The sequence below is a fragment of the Pinus tabuliformis genome, chromosome 5_1 (assembly GCF_031772625.1).
Source record: "Pinus tabuliformis cultivar Carrire ecotype Pingquan chromosome 5_1, CPIR1, whole genome shotgun sequence".
Taxonomy (NCBI): domain Eukaryota; kingdom Viridiplantae; phylum Streptophyta; class Pinopsida; order Pinales; family Pinaceae; genus Pinus; species Pinus tabuliformis.
In genome coordinates, this window is record NC_142305.1 from 645,931,204 (window position 1) to 645,947,354 (window position 16,151).

Consider the following 16,151-nt stretch of genomic DNA (forward strand, 5'->3'; position numbering starts at 1 on the left):
ACCTGATTCAATTCTTGACACAAAAGTGGATATAAAAAGGGATGCAAAATAGATGTAAAAGTCAATGAAAACCTAGATGTATATGAGGATGCAATTGTGGATGCAAATTTAGAAACAACAAAGGGTGCAAAGGGAGGTGTCAAATTAGGTGCAAATTATGGCACAAGAAAAATGGATGCAATAGTGGACACAATAATAGATGAAAAAGAGGATGTAAATATGGATGCAAAACAAGATGTAAAAGTCAATGCAACAAAAGTAGATGAAAAACTAGACACAAACCTCGATGAAAAACTTGGCACAAAGGGGATGCAAAAAATATGCAAAAATGGATGCACAAAATGATTTTAAATATGATGCAAGAGATGATGCAAGTGTAGGCGCAAAAAGTGGATACAATAGAGGAGGAAAAAGTTGGTGAAACAGAATAAGGCGCCAAACTTGATGCAAAACATGGTGCAAAGGATGGCACAAAACATGGCATAAAACCTGGCGTAAAACTTGGTGTAAAATTTGGTGCAAAACCTGTTACAATACCTAGTGCTAAACTTGATGTAAGACTTGGTGCAAAACTCGGTGCAAAAATTGCATCAAGTTTTGCAGCATATTTGATAAATGGACACAAATAGCACCAAAAATGGGCTCTAGATGCAAAAAAGGAAGCAAAAAGGGATGCTAATCACAGGGTTTTGTTGTAGTGACTAGTTCTTTTGACAGTTAGAACTAGATACACTGAAAATAACTCAAATTAACTGAAATATATTTCTACAAAGTAGCAATCAATCAAGTAGAAATGAACTCAAGCTTCCCCAACTCGAATTAACTAAGTGAGCTAAGTGACAAGATCCATGTCACCTTAGTTAACTACCTCCAAGTATTCTACTGAAATGGAAATTTTAATTTCAATCTAGTTTGACCAAGGCAAAGTCAAAACTAGATTTTCTTGTTGCAATTTCAACATGCGACAGTGTATACATCTTTGGGAATGAGTGTAAAACATGTCTGCATGATTAGAAGGACTCATCAATACTAAAGTTACCCTTTGAAACAAGCCAAAACTCCACTTTACACAATAAGCGACACTTCCTATGCTAAAAGACGACATTTTCTATATGAAGAGAAAAGTGTGAGCGACATTTGTGATATGCGAACAATGGTGAAAGTGGCACATGCCAGAGAAAAGATAAGATGAAAACGACACTAAGTAAGGTGAAATCAAGCGAAAGTGATAGTCGAAACATGAAAGTGACACTTGCGAAAGCGAAGGTGCTCAAAAACGACAATTTGAAAACACGCACTGACTGTCAACATAGGTTGATCATCACACAGGCACAATCTTGGTTGAATCGTGCTATGCATGTTCAAGCTTGCATAAAAAAGTGCACTCATGAACTTACTGTAGACTGAGCATGTGTGAGTATGTGACTTCGACACTTACAGACTGTAATACTTAACAAAGTATTGATCGACCATAAAATGACTATGGAATGAACCATCACAAGATCCATAGTAGGCTCCAAAATTCAAGTGTAAACCAAATTTTGGAGGGTGTTTATCGTAGTGACAATAGTATGAAGCAAGGGATATAGGTAATTTATATTCAACAAATCCTTGAAGGGAAATTCTATTAAATCAAGCCATTCTCATGCAAACTTCTATTGTATAATTGGTCAGGTGACCATAATAATTATGGCATTAGATATTTAATTCAACCAAATCCAAAACTATCTCCAATAGTATATGTTTAAGTCTTTCTATTAACCTCTCAGCTTATCTTCATCCTTAACATCTCTTTTTTCTCTTTATCTGTGATTCTTGCCTAGACTTGTATAACTAGTCTACATCATTACAAATCCGTCATATAATTTAGACATTATTCATGATTTACAAATAAGAATTAATCCTTCACCCAGGTCAACAAAAACTCAGGTCAACAAAATTGCTATTATGTTGCATTATAACAAGACATTGCTATATCAATTACATTCGTCAAAGCAAAATCAAAAGTTGTCTGGTTGAATCTTAACATCACTCAAATACAAAGCATACATGTGTAAAAATACACGAACTCTATGATAAATGAAATTGCAAATAACATGAACAAAAGAAAATGTAAAGAAAAAAGATGGACATTTGAATATGGATAAATGAAGTCGGAAAAAATTAAAAAGAAATACTACTACATTGTGATCCAAGTAGTACAAACTTTTTAGAATGTAAAAAATAACAATCCTTTTTATAAAATATTTTATTTAATAAAATAAAATATACATTAATATTTTTTTTTAATTTCAAACATTTAAATTATATTATAATAAATTAAAAGAAAAATTTATATTATAAAAATTAAAATCATAATTTTTAACAAAAAAATCAAACTTTAAGAACTCTAAAAAGTCAATCAAATCACTTATTAACTTTATTCGTTATATTTAATATTTAAACAATTAATTTTAAAAACAAAATCTATTTATTTATTAATTTTAATATTTTTCATTATTAATTTTAAATAAAGTTAATCGATTTTTAATATAAAAAAATCTATTTATTAATTTATTAATTTTAATATTTTTCATTATTAATTTTAAATCAAATTAATCTATTTTTAATAGAGTATTTTTTAAGTGTGATTTTTCGGAAAGTTTTTAGTTTATTATTTAATTTAATTTGTCTACAAGTGAACCCTTCACAATTAAATTGTTACAAGAGCTTTTGACGATGTTGAATCTATATATACAGTCAAAAAAACTAGTTTAAATAACATAAATCGAAATTTGATCACAATTTTTTTGGACCAAAAACTCTAAAAATTCTCACTTAAATATTACTATTTTTAATAATTAATTTAAAACAAATTTATTTATTTTAATATTTTTAATAAATAAAATTACTTCATTTAAAATTAATTTATTTGTCATCAATAATTTAAAATAAATAAGGTAAAATTACCTTAAAATACATAAGGTAAATTTAAGTTAAGAGCACCATTTAATTAGTGATCATTGTTTTATAAAATATTATATAAGTTTAAATTCCTCATTGATCAAGCCAATCAAAATAAATAAATAAATAAAATTTTAATTTATTAACAATTTTAATTCAATTGGATGAACATAATTGGTTTACTTATTTACTTTAACCTTAACTAATAGAATTGATTAATTTATTAAGGGAATTTAACTAATAGAATTGATTAATTTATTAAGGGAATTTAACTAATAGAATTGATTAATTTATTAAGGGAATTCAAAAATAATCAAGTATAATATGGGACATTATAATCGTATAGATTTTCTTCATCTTTTTAATTTAGGTTTCAAAATATTAAAACAAATTTTCAAAATATTAAAACAAATATATTTGTTAAAGTTTTTAAGTAGGGATATCTGTATAGTTGAATTCATAAAGTTAAGATTCAAAAGTGTTTAGTTAAAACAATGAAACTTCTATTTTGCACTAAAATCATTTATAATAAAAATTTCCACAACAAATGGCATCAATTGATTTTTGTTTGCTCTCTATATTCTTAAATTAATGCATCTACAAATGCTTATAAGTATTTATCTTGCATTATTTGATAATTTGATATTTCAAGGTCTTATATGACTCCCACACAAGTTGCCCATAAAATCAAGTTAGCTATTAAAGATAGCTAAAAATGTTTGAAAGAAAAACATTATATAATATTAAAGGAACGCATAATTAATTATAAAAAGACATGTTAACTTAGGGGCATACCAAAGAGAAAAATATTTATAATGAAGGGGACATTGTTTTTTCTTATCAATACATTATATTATTTTGAAATATGTTGGGAATAAAGGAATAGCTATGCTTTAGGTATTTTATATTTTTATGAAAAATCGATAGAAAAATATTTATAAGTTTTAGGAGACTTTAAGTTATTAGTAGATTAGATAGGAAATAAATATAAAATTGAGATTATAACATCAATTCCAATTATGCATCAATTTATGAAGGTAAAAAGAAATTTCGAATATATATATATATATATATATATAGACACACACACACTTTAGTGAGACTTTTTGGAAGCTTTTCCAGTCTAATTTCTCTAAAATCTGGCAAGAATTAATTGAAATCACAAGCTTGATAGGTAACCCCTACACAATCGAAGTGCCCTAGGGGTTTTTCAGGGTGTTGAATCTATATATACAGTCAAAAGACAAATTTAAATAACACAAATCACTATTTCACCTTCAGGGTGTTAAATCTATATATACAGTCAAAAAACCAATTTAAATAACACAAATCAAGATTTCATCTCAAAAATTTTCCGTCGAATTCCGGCATCGAAAAGTCCGAAAAGTCGCACTAAAGACAACTCATATATATTTATAATTCAACTCAATGTTGATCATCAATCTAAAGAAGTTGTATTAATGTAAGAAGGGACTCAAATGCAGCAAGGGTTTAGATGAAGATCTTAGATTGCATTTTCAAAAATACCTCTATCTTGATATAAGAAGTGATAGAATTCATAAATGTGTTTGTTGGATTTTTTTGTAATTGTTACAATAGTATTGAAGTCCTAGTAGTAAGACTTAAAATAGATTTTGTTATATTTTATTCAAGTAATGACATGCTAATTTTATGTTTTTCTTGTATTAAGTAGATTATATATGTCAATATTATATATATATGTCGATATTATATATAAATGTGAATTTATATATAAAGTGATTTCACATTTAAAATTTTATATATATATATATATATATATATATATATATATCAAGTTACCAAAAAAAACATAAAATAAAAATGTGATTGTTAATTTTTTTTCAAAAACTTGAGTAAATTCTGTAAATTATTTTCAAAAGTTACGCATTAATTAAAAGTCAAACATGAGTTTTTACATATGGGTCATTGGTTTGATTGGGCGGGGGCAAGTGCAAGAAGAGAAAGTTCTGCTCCCTTTGCTGAGATGATAAGCACCATAACCAAAGCATAGGCGTTGGTAACATATTGAGTTCCATTTGATCCTAGTACAAGAAGAGAAAGTTCTAATCCCTTCGCTGAGATGATAAGCACCATAACCAAAAGCATAAGCGTTGGTAACATATTGAGTTCCATTTGATCCTAGAAATGTTTTTTTTTTTTGTCAAGTTGTCTGTGATCCTCCAAGCTTGACCTGTGGCTTGAGGAGTCGTGACCCAAGGGAATCTTCACCCAAGGATTGCACCCATCCTGGGTCACACCAGCCCTATGCTGACTGGATTTTTTAGCACATCTCATCCCCCTAGCACAAGACACAACCACCTCTTGTGAGATTTGATCTTGGTGGATTTTTTAGCATGTCTCCTCTCCCAGCACAAGACACAACCACCCCCCGTGAGGTTTGATATTGGTGGAATTTTTAGCATGTCTCCTCCCCCTAGCACAAGGCACAACCACCCCCCATGAGGTTTGATCTTGGGTCACCTTGCTGACGGGACCCATCCTCAACCGGTTGTGCTAGCGGGACTTGACCCTAGAAATGAAATTTTCATAAATAATGACATTTTTATAAATATTGAGATTTGATGTGTGTATTGGTTTTCATAAATATTGAGATTTGATGTATGTACTATTATGACACTTGATGGCATATAGAGCTTTTTTTATTTTTTATTTTTAAAATAAATTTTATTTCTACAAATTCTATTTATAACCCAATAAAATTAGTCATTTCATCAATAAAAAAATAGAAATTCAAATTTTAAACATTATTTTTAATTTTCAAAATATTTAGTTTAATAGTTATTTTTTTCAAAACTTCAATAAACTTTATAAAAAAATTTAAAATTTTCAGACTAATTAAAAAACAATCCATTTTCACTATAAAACAAGAGCCACATGGTGGCAATGTCACTGTTTTTTCCCACATGGCTCTTGTTTTTTTCTTTTGTGGTTTGTACTTATTAGCTACTTGTTTAGGCAACTAAGTGTTTATGTATCATATTGAATCTGAAAAAGCATAACAGTGTAAAATGTGTATCCTTCGAATTCCTTTTTCTTCATCTCAAGTCTAAATAAATTTAGATCTTTTCCCATATTAATGAATCTATGAGTTAATAGCTATGGATCAGTACTGTTCTTAACAATTCATCGAAATTCTCTACACTCTAATCCAATACAAATCCAAAAAAAAATGTGTTCTAACTTTTTATTTTAGTTTTTAAAATATATTTTTCAATCAATTCATTCAACATTTAATAAAAATGAATCTAAATCTCAAATTTTAAGTCCCATATTTATATAATTCATCTACATTAGAATTTTTAAAAACTGTAAATCTATTTATATTTAAAAAAACAACACATCTTAAATAATAAAAAATCAACATATCACTAAAAATTATATTTTCATATTTAAAATAATAATAATAATAATAATTAAACTACCTACTCAATAAATTCATTTTCGTTCAAAACCCTCAATCTAACCAAAGCTAAGCTAAAATGGAAAGCTTACAAGCATCAATACAAATTCACTAAACCAACTAAAAAAATCAAAGAAAGAGAACACATAATTTACGCTGGTTAGGAAGGTCACAAACATGTTGGTTGGATAATTTGTAGAAAATATTGTACGATTCAACTTTCATACTAGCAATTATTGTTTGTACAACATAAAAATGAACATGGACTTTAAAAAAAGTGCAGCATGTGCTATCCTGTTGACACTTATTATTGAGCAGAAAATAAGTAATGCATTTTACATTGTTGCCATATGTATTATTCTAAATAATGGAAGTGAGATCAATGAGATCAATTACGGAATGGTAGAGCCAAGGTTTGGGGCTTTTTCCATATTAAAGTCGAATCAATTAATGGAAAGAGATAGCACTTTGGCCTTTACCCATGTTGGATCTAAAATATTTTGAAATCCATGAAGTTAAGTGTTGAAAATAGTAAGAATCGATTCAAAATTATTTTAGAAAAGTACTACATTTTCAACAAACAAATTGATCATAAAGCAACATGAATTACTCATAATATGGTTAAATTATGATTAAATTAAATACATTCAAAAGGAAAAATAAAATACATAGAGACCAAATTGATCAAGCATAAAATAAATCATATAGGATTAAACTTGACTCTGATCTTCTTGTAAGAGGAGCTTTTGTCATAAGCTTTGAATGCCCACAACTATTGGAGTTATAGAGTAAATTTGTGTTTCCCTTGGACTCAGTGTTTTAGTAAACGTGCAATGTTTGTCTTCAAGGATCCTTTGATATCATGAATTGATTTGTTTTTCATCCTTTGGGTGTCATCAATGTGCCGGTTGGTGTTAATAGATTTAAAATTTTCTATGCCATACATAGATTCTAGCTGAGTCTCTTAGGTTTTGAAGTAAATCTTGGGGTTTTTATTATTGAGCATGTTGAACATATTGAAGAGACCGGGAGGCTTGTTACTGGGAATTTTGTACAAATAGTAGCCAATGAAGTTAAACGACTTAATGGAGTGTAATCTCCATTTTAATGTTGTCATGATCAACAATTCCATTTTGCGTATCGAATTTTGTGTTCCCAACCTACATCGATTGAAATAGAGTCCAAGATGAAGCTAGTGAAACTCAAATTTACCATATCGAATTAAGCTTAAAGAAGAGGTGAATTTAGATATTTTACTTGGAGATCAAGAAGAGGAGCAACTTCCTTTTCCTCCATTTTAGCTGTGAGTGACAAGTAGGCAACCGATAAGCATTGAAGCAGTCAGCCTACACCTTGTTGTTTACCAAAAATTTAAAGAAAGCTTAATGTCTTTTGTGGAAGTTGTTAATGCAATGCAGAACTCGAGAATGAACATTTCAAAGGGAGCCTTACCGATAACTCATGGCTCGACAGGAATCGATCCAGGTAATTGACAGATAAATAAGTTGTAAGCGGTCTGAAATTGTAATGAGATTGAACCTATAAACAAGGAAAATTCCAGTTCTCGAAAACCCTTGGAATGGTGCAGAGGTAGGTAGGATTTTGTTGTGGATAGTAATGGCAGGTGCTCCAAACTTGCAAGGAGTCGAAGCCGACAAGTAAATTCGATTTGACGAACTAGGTTGAGTCCTACCAAAAACAGGTGTTGACTCACGCCTCGGGACTTGAAGCTCTGGTGGTGACGATGCAATGATGTTAGCACTTTGGAAATTACAAATTCAAATGTTTACATTAGAAATATAAAAAATATTTGTGTACCTACCTCATATTAATACTAAAACATGGTTACTAAATATCACTAGACGTGACATAATAATTACAATATAACATGTATAGGCAAGTATTAGACAGGTATAATAAAGTAGACAAGGATAGAGATTATGCAGAAGGAAATTAAAACATGGTTACTAAATATCACTAGCAGTGACATAATAATTACAATATAGTGTGTCTATAGGCAAGTATTAGATAGGTATAATAAAGTAGACAAGGACGGAGATTAGGCAGAAGGAAATGTCGTAGTCTAACGAGATTGCTTTTTTGCCCTAAAAGTTATGGAAATTCTAGCCATATTTTGAAAAAAATTGGCAAGGATTTTTGTAAATCTAAGTAAAAACTGTGAAACTTTGTAATTTTAGATGTCTTAAAAGTTTTTGATGGTGCTGAATCCATTTCAACCATCAAAAACATGATTCAAACATTGCCTCTACAAGATTATTTTTAATTTGTTTGTCGACCACTTTTGACCATCCAGTCAATTCCTCTGCTTCCGTAGATGAATTAACGCATTTAATTCAATGCTCACTTGCAAAGTGCAAAAGAGCAAAAATTAAGAAGTCTGAAACAAATTGCTTTCCGGTTAATGCTTGGTTTGACGAGCACTGCAAAAAGACAAGGAGAATGTGGAAAGAGCCAAACAAAGATAACATAAAGCTCAAAGCTTACAAGTAGTTATTAAGCAAGAAAAAGGTTGATTTCATGGTTTCAAGGAGGGAAAGAGCTAATCTTCCTTGGGAAAAATAATCCCAAATTATTTTGGAAAGAGCTCCAACCGAAAAAGATACAAATTGGAAATAATATTACAGCTTCTAAATGGTTTGATTATGCAAGACAACTCTATGAGAAGGTTTCCAAGGTTGACCCTCCCCCCTTGGTCAACATTTACACTAAACTCTTCACGGTACAAGAGGTAGAGATGGGTATCAAGAAGTTGGGCGTTGGGAAAACAAAAGACTTAGCTGAACTCCAAGCAGAATACCTAAAGTGTGGCTCAAAGATTCTTGCACCTCACATTACAAAAATCTTCAACAAGTCATACAATAAGGGCTCCCCACAAATTGGACGACTAGTCTGGCAATACCTCTTTTCAAGAGCGGTGACGTCAATAATCCCTCCAATTATAGGACCATCATGATAAACCCTTTGTTTGCAAAGCTATTTGGAAGCATGCTAGAAAACAAAATTAGCAAGAGGGAAAAAGAAAGAGATAAGTGTGCTAAAGGGAAAGCAGGGTTTAGACCTAAACATTCCATAGTTGATCATTGTATAACTTTAAGGCACATCATTGAAAAAGTTTGGGAGAAAAAGGAAGAAGTCTTTTGTTGCTTTGTTGATTTCATAAAAGCGTTTGACTCGGTTCCTAGGGATAAGCTTTGGCACAAAATGGAGGAACTTGGGGTTCCTAAACATTTGAGAGCAGTTGTGCATATGCTGTATGAAAAGGTGAAAGTCAAAATTAGAAATTCAGCGGGCATTTCTGAAAGTTTTAGAAGCGATATCGAGGTCAAGCAAGGTTGCCCACTGTCTGCTACCCTTTTTGGTTTCTATATCGACAAGCTTGAGGAGAGGTTAAATTCGCAAGGGGGTAATGGTATCTATTTGGGCAAGTTTGTTATAAGACTTCTTTTGAATGCAGATGACCTTATTTTGATTGCTAAATTGACTCTTGGTTTGCAAGAGCACTTACTATCTCTTGAGCATTTTTGTAGAAGTGTGGGAATGCAAGTCAATATCAGCAGAACGAAAGTAGTGGTTTTCTCTAAGAAAAGAAAACATAACCAGCGTAAGTTTTACTTTGAAGGCAACATTTTGGAAGAAGTTGTGGATTACAAATACCTCAGAATTGACTTCAACAAAAATCAAAGCTGGAATGGTTGTAGAAAGAAAATAACTTTGGGGGGTTGGAAAACATTTTATGCTTTTCAAAATAGGTGTAGAGAGGCAGAGTTATGGGACTCGAAAACCACTCAATCTCTTTTTGGGCTTTTGATGATTCCGATGATTCTCTATGGTTGTGAACTATGGGCCAGCAGTACATCCGACATGCAGTGGAGACAAATTGAGAAAATTCAAAAGCGTTTGATTACAAACAAATTTAAGATTAAAAGTGTTGTTCCTTATGCTATCTTGTTAAGTGACACAGGGACTGCTCCTGTTGAAGCAATTGCTATGGTGAGAGTCATTAGGTATTTTTAAAAAAATGAGCAAATGGAAGGGGGTAGATGGCCTAAGGTTGTCTTTTATGTTAGATTGTACAAGAGCAAAAAAACTTGGATGCAGCAAAATAAAAAAGGGTTTAGTAAATGGGGTACTTGCTTGAACACGTGTCCCATAAACAACAAAGAGATAAAAGCTTTTGTTATGGAAAAGTTCCACAAACGTACTTGGGATAAGGCATAAGGAAGAAAGAAAAAGCACTATATTGAAGTGTTTAATCCCACTCATAGTCATCAACCAAAAGCATACATAGAGGCCAATATCTCTTGGAAAGCCAAAATTCTTATTGCTGAGTTAAGGAATAATTCTCATCAACTCCGTTGTGAAACAGGACATTGGAAAAGGCCAAAGGAAGTGTGGGAGGAAAGAGTATGCATTTCTTGTTCTTCCGAAAAAGTGGAAACAGAAAAACATTTCATTTTAGAATGTGAGGCCTTCAAAAACAACAGAGAAAATTATGCATGTATGCTAGCAGCTAGCTCTTGGAATAATCGATTTAGAGAGAGGTTTGTCCAGACGTTGAGAGCATTTATTTTGAAGCTTCACAGAAAAAAGCCGAATACATCAAGCATATGAAGAAGCAATCTGTCCCATAAGCTATCTTTAGCTTCGTAGACGTTAAAATAATTTCTTTCTTCTGGCTCATTCCCAACCCACTTCTGCGTGTAAAATAGGTCTTCTTTCTCATTCCCAACCCACTTCTGCTTGTAAAATAGGTGGAACGGAATTCGGTACAGTTTTTGCTTTTGCCCATATTTTCTTCCGTACAGCTTTGTCTTTTTCCTATATTTTCAGCCTGCCACGTGTATGTCGGCGAAAACTCTGCACGCGGGGATTGGAAAAGAAGTGTAGTGGTATATGTGTATATAGTAGAGCATCCATTTACATTGTCTACGAAGTTAGACAATACTCTCAGAACTGTGGATTTGTGAAAGCTAGGTGCCAAAATGGATGGCAAAAAGAAGAAAGTTCACATAGCGGTATTCCCCTCGGCGGGAATGGGGCAGCTCATTCCCTTCTGTGAGTTTGCCAAGCTCATGACCTCCCGCCATGGTTTCTCAATAACTTTCATCACACTCTCTTCTTCTCACACTACTTACACAGAATCTCTCAAGTCTTTAGGATTGGGCATCCACTTCATCGAGCTTCCGGATGTCAAGATGGATTTGAAAGATGAAAATGATGGGAAACCCTCGGTATTCAAATTAATGAACAAATCCAAAGGCGCAGTGGGACATGCTCTGAGGACCCTGTTGAGTGATTCATCTAACCCTGTAAGTGCTTTCATTACAGACATATTTTGCAGTAACATGCTGGAGGTGAGCACTAACCTGAATATTCCCAGTTATATTCTTTTCACTTCATCTGCTTCATTTCTTTGTCTCATGCTCCACCTTCCAACAATGGATCCGGAGATCAAAGATTTGGATGGCCCTGTCAAGGTACCAGGTTTCCCATCCATACGTTTTGCAGATTTCCCAGATTCGATGAAGGACAAGAATCACCCGCTTTATCCCCTTTACCTCAGCATTTCATATCGCATGTTCCAAGCAGATGGGATTCTGATAAACACATTTCAAGAACTGGAGAGCAGAAGCATTGAAGGTCTCGTCAATGGCGAGCTTCTTCCGAGCCTCGATGGGATCGGAATGCCCTCGATATATCCTATCGGGCCGATCATTTCTTCTCCAGATTCTGATCATCGGGACGAGAGCGCATGCCTGCAATGGCTGGATAACCAGCCGGCCTCTTCAGTTATCTTCATTTCGTTCGGAAGTTTCGGTTTTCTCTCGCGCGAGCAGATTGGGGAACTCGCTCTCGGGCTGGAAGTCAGCAGACAGCGTTTCCTGTGGGTTCTCCGAATGCCTCCCCATGATTCTAACCCAGACCTATCTGCGCTGCTACCCCCGGGTTTCGAACACCGGACCAAGGATCGTGGCCTGGTGATCACTTTTTGGGTTCCCCAAATTTCTATCCTGGCTCACCCATCTACCGGAGCTTTTCTGAGTCACTGTGGTTGGAACTCAGTGCTGGAGAGCATTCGGAATGGGGTTCCCATGGTTGCTTGGCCCCTTCGAGCGGACCAAAAGGCCAACGCCGCCTTTCTGGTTAACGATATTAAAACGGCGGTCGGAATTCAGCGGCGATCAGATGGGATTGCAACGAAAGAGGAAGTTGTGAAAGCGGCGAGGGAAGTGATGGAAGGAGAAAATGCAAGGAAAAAGAGGGCAAGAGCGAAAGAAATAAAGGAGAGTGCCATAGCAGCTCTGGCAGATGGTGGAAGCTCTACCCGCGCTCTGGCGGCCGTTGCGGATCTGTGGAAGAAAAAACCATGGTCGGCGCAACGAAATTTGTAAAAGGAAAAACCCTCTACTGTTTCTGGCCCGTAATGGGAGAAAGGTTTGGAGTTCGATTTCCCGGGCTCCCTTTCGAACACATGTATATATTATTCCGTATTAATCCCAAGTATGGTTTCATGACAGTGCTATAGTTTCAAATGAAATGATTTCAAAGAGAGATTTCGATCTGTACGTTCCTTTAGTAATAATAATATTATATAACGTCCTTTAGTAATAAGAATATTATATAACGGTGGGCACCATAATTGTGATTTACAAATATGTAGTTTGGTTCATAAATATTACTTTTAAAAATTATATCACTTAAAAAAATTAATTTAATTTAAGTATTCTAATTTTAATATTATTTTAACTTATTTTACAAAGAAATTGAATTAATATATGAAAAGATATCCTAGTTTAATTATAATTTTAGTGTTTTGATGACTATTAGTATCTAGCTCTTTTCAGTGTTGATTTTTATAAGCTTTTAATTATTCTGTTACAATACAATGGGCCAATACCATGGCTTATTAATACTACATGCCAAAAAACCATAACTTATTTCAAAATCAACATATTTTACAGTTACTTTATTTTAATTTAATTTTATAACTCTCCATAATCAAGGTTTTAATAAATTAAAAGTGAGAATACTTTTATATATACATATGTGAAATTTATATAATATAAATAATATTATAATGAACCAAGATAGATGCATCATAACCAAGTATCCAAGGGAAGAGAGAAAACAAAGTGACTAACAATGATAGACAAAAGATAATGCATGATTCTTTTAAGTTTTTATTATTGTATTTTCTTTGACAACCAATTATGTTTTTGTTTTGTTTTTTTAGATACTTTCTTTAATACAATACAATGGCTTAATATTTAAGAGAGAGAGTGAGATGGATGAGGAATAGAGTGGGGGAGAGAGAGAGAGAGGTGGGAGAGCAAGGAGAGAGAGGAAGGAAGAGAGAGAGGAGAGAGGGAGGGAGAGAGATGGATTTGGAGGGGATAAGAGAGGGAGGAAAGAACAAAGACATTGAGAGATAGAGGTGGAGAGAGAAAGGGAGTGGCAAGGGAGAGATGAACATGGAATACGAGAGAGAGGAGACGAGGGAAGAGAGAGAAAAGGAGAGGGTAGAGATAAGGAAAGAAGCTTAAGAGAGAGAGATATGGAGATAAATATTGGGAAGGGGAGGCGGGGAGTGCGCTGGGGGGAGAGACAGAGGGAGGTGGGAGAGAAAGGGAGAGACAGGAAGGAAGAGAGAGATGATTTGGGAGAGATGAGAGAGAGGGGGATAAAGAGATGGAGTTGGAAGGGGAAAAAAGATAGAGAGAGAAAGATGGAGAGGGAGTGACAAGGGAGAGAGAAGAGCAAGAGGGAAGAGAGAGAGAGAGAGAGAGACCAGGGGAAAATAGATACAGAGAAAGGGAAGAGAGAGAGAGAGAGAGGAAGAGGGAGGGAGAGTGAGATAGATAGATATGGAAAGAGGGTGTATGTTTTGAGGGTGAGAAGGAGAGACAAGGGGAGAGAGAGAAAGAGCAATAAGGAGAGAGGGAGGGAGAGTGTGCTGGGGGGAGAGACAGAGGGAGGTGGGAGAGAAAGGGAGAGAGAGGAAGGAAGAGAGAGATGACTTGGGAGAGACAAGAGAGAGGGGGATAGAGAGATGGAGTTGGAAGGGAAGAGCAATAAGGAGAGAGGGAGGGAGAGTGTGCTGGGGGGGAGACAGAGGAAGGTGGGAGAGAAAGGGAGAGAGAGGAAGGAAGAGAGATGATTTGGGGGAGATGAGAGAGGGGGATAGAGAGATGGAGTTGGAAGGGGAAAAAATATAGAGAGAGAAAGATGGAGAGGGAGTGACAAGGGAGAGAGGAGAGCAAGAGGAAAGAGAGAGAGAGAGACCAGGGGAAAATAGATTCAAAGAAGGGGAAGAGAGAGAGAGAGAGAGAGGAGGAGGGAGGGAGAGTGAAATAGATAGATATGGAAAGAAAGTGTGTATGTTTTGAGGGTGAGAAGAAGAGACAAGGGAGAGAGAGAGAAAGAGAGAGGGGAAGAGATAGAGAGGGAGAGGTAGATACATAGATATGGAGAGAGAGAGAGAGAGTGCATGCTTGCACGCTGATATAGAGAGATAGAGGAGAGACAGAGGGAGATAGAGATGTAGATGGGGGGTGAGAGGGAATAAGAGAGAGACAAAGAGAGGGAGGGAGGAAGAGAGATAGATATGAGAGAGAGAGAGAGGTGTTTAGGGGGTTGAGATAGAGATACAAATAAGGAGAGATGGAGGGAAGTATAGATATAGATGATAGGGGGAGAGAGGGAAGAAGAGAAATGTAGAGAAAGGGAGGGAGAGGCCAAGAGAGAGAGACAGGGGAGAGAGGGAGGGAGATAGACACAGAATGGAAGGTGGAGAGAAAGGGAAGAATAAAGAGACACATAGAGACAAATACAGATGTAGAAGTTAGAGCTAGAAAATCATGAATATTTTAGTTTTTAACTAAAATAGATATATTGATTTCAGTGTAGTTGTTAATTTATAATACTAATTGATCTCTTGCACTAGATGCATTGATTTTGGTGTAGATGTTGATTTCTAATCCTATTTAATACCTTACACTAGATGCATTGATCTCAGTGTAGATGTTGATTTCTACTCCTATTTGATTGCTTGCACCGGAAGCATTGGTTTCAATGTAGATATTGGTTTCTAATCCTATTTGATCACTTGCACTAGATGTATTGATTTCAATGTAGATGTCGATTTCTAATCCTTTTTAATACCTTACACTAGATGCATTGGTTTCAGTGTAGATGTCAATTTCTAATCCTATTTAATACCTTACATTAGATGCATTGATTTCAATATAGATGTTGATTTTTACTTCTATTTTATTGCTTGCACTGGATGCATTGGTTTCCATGTAGATATTGATTCTAATCCTATTTAATTGCTTGCATTAGATGCAATGATTTCATACTGTGTAGAAATTGATTTCTAATCCTATTTGATTGCTTGCACTAGATGCATTGATTTCAATGTAAATGTTGATTTCTAATCCTATTTGATTGTTTTCACTAGATGAATTGATTTCAATGTAGATGTTGATTTCTAATCCTATTTGATTGTTTTCACTAGATGCATTGATTTCAGTGTAGATGTTGATTTCTAATTTGATGCAACTAGATGTACGATGTATAGTGATTTCAAAGTAATTAGATTAATATTGTGCATTGTTTTAAGTGTAAGCACATCTTTGCCCTCTCCATGTATATCTCTATCTCCCCCCTCAAACATACACACTCTCTCTCTCTCTCTCTATATATATATATATAGATATCTTCCGCCCTCCCTACCTTTGCCTCT

General features: G+C 34.2%; 1 pseudogene; it reads left to right on the forward strand.

Annotated features, from left to right (window-relative positions):
- The first annotated feature begins 10,833 nt into the window (after window positions 1-10,833).
- On the forward strand, window positions 10,834-12,923 carry LOC149166642 (UDP-glycosyltransferase 72B1 pseudogene; annotated as a pseudogene).
- The last annotated feature ends 3,228 nt before the right edge of the window (window positions 12,924-16,151 follow it).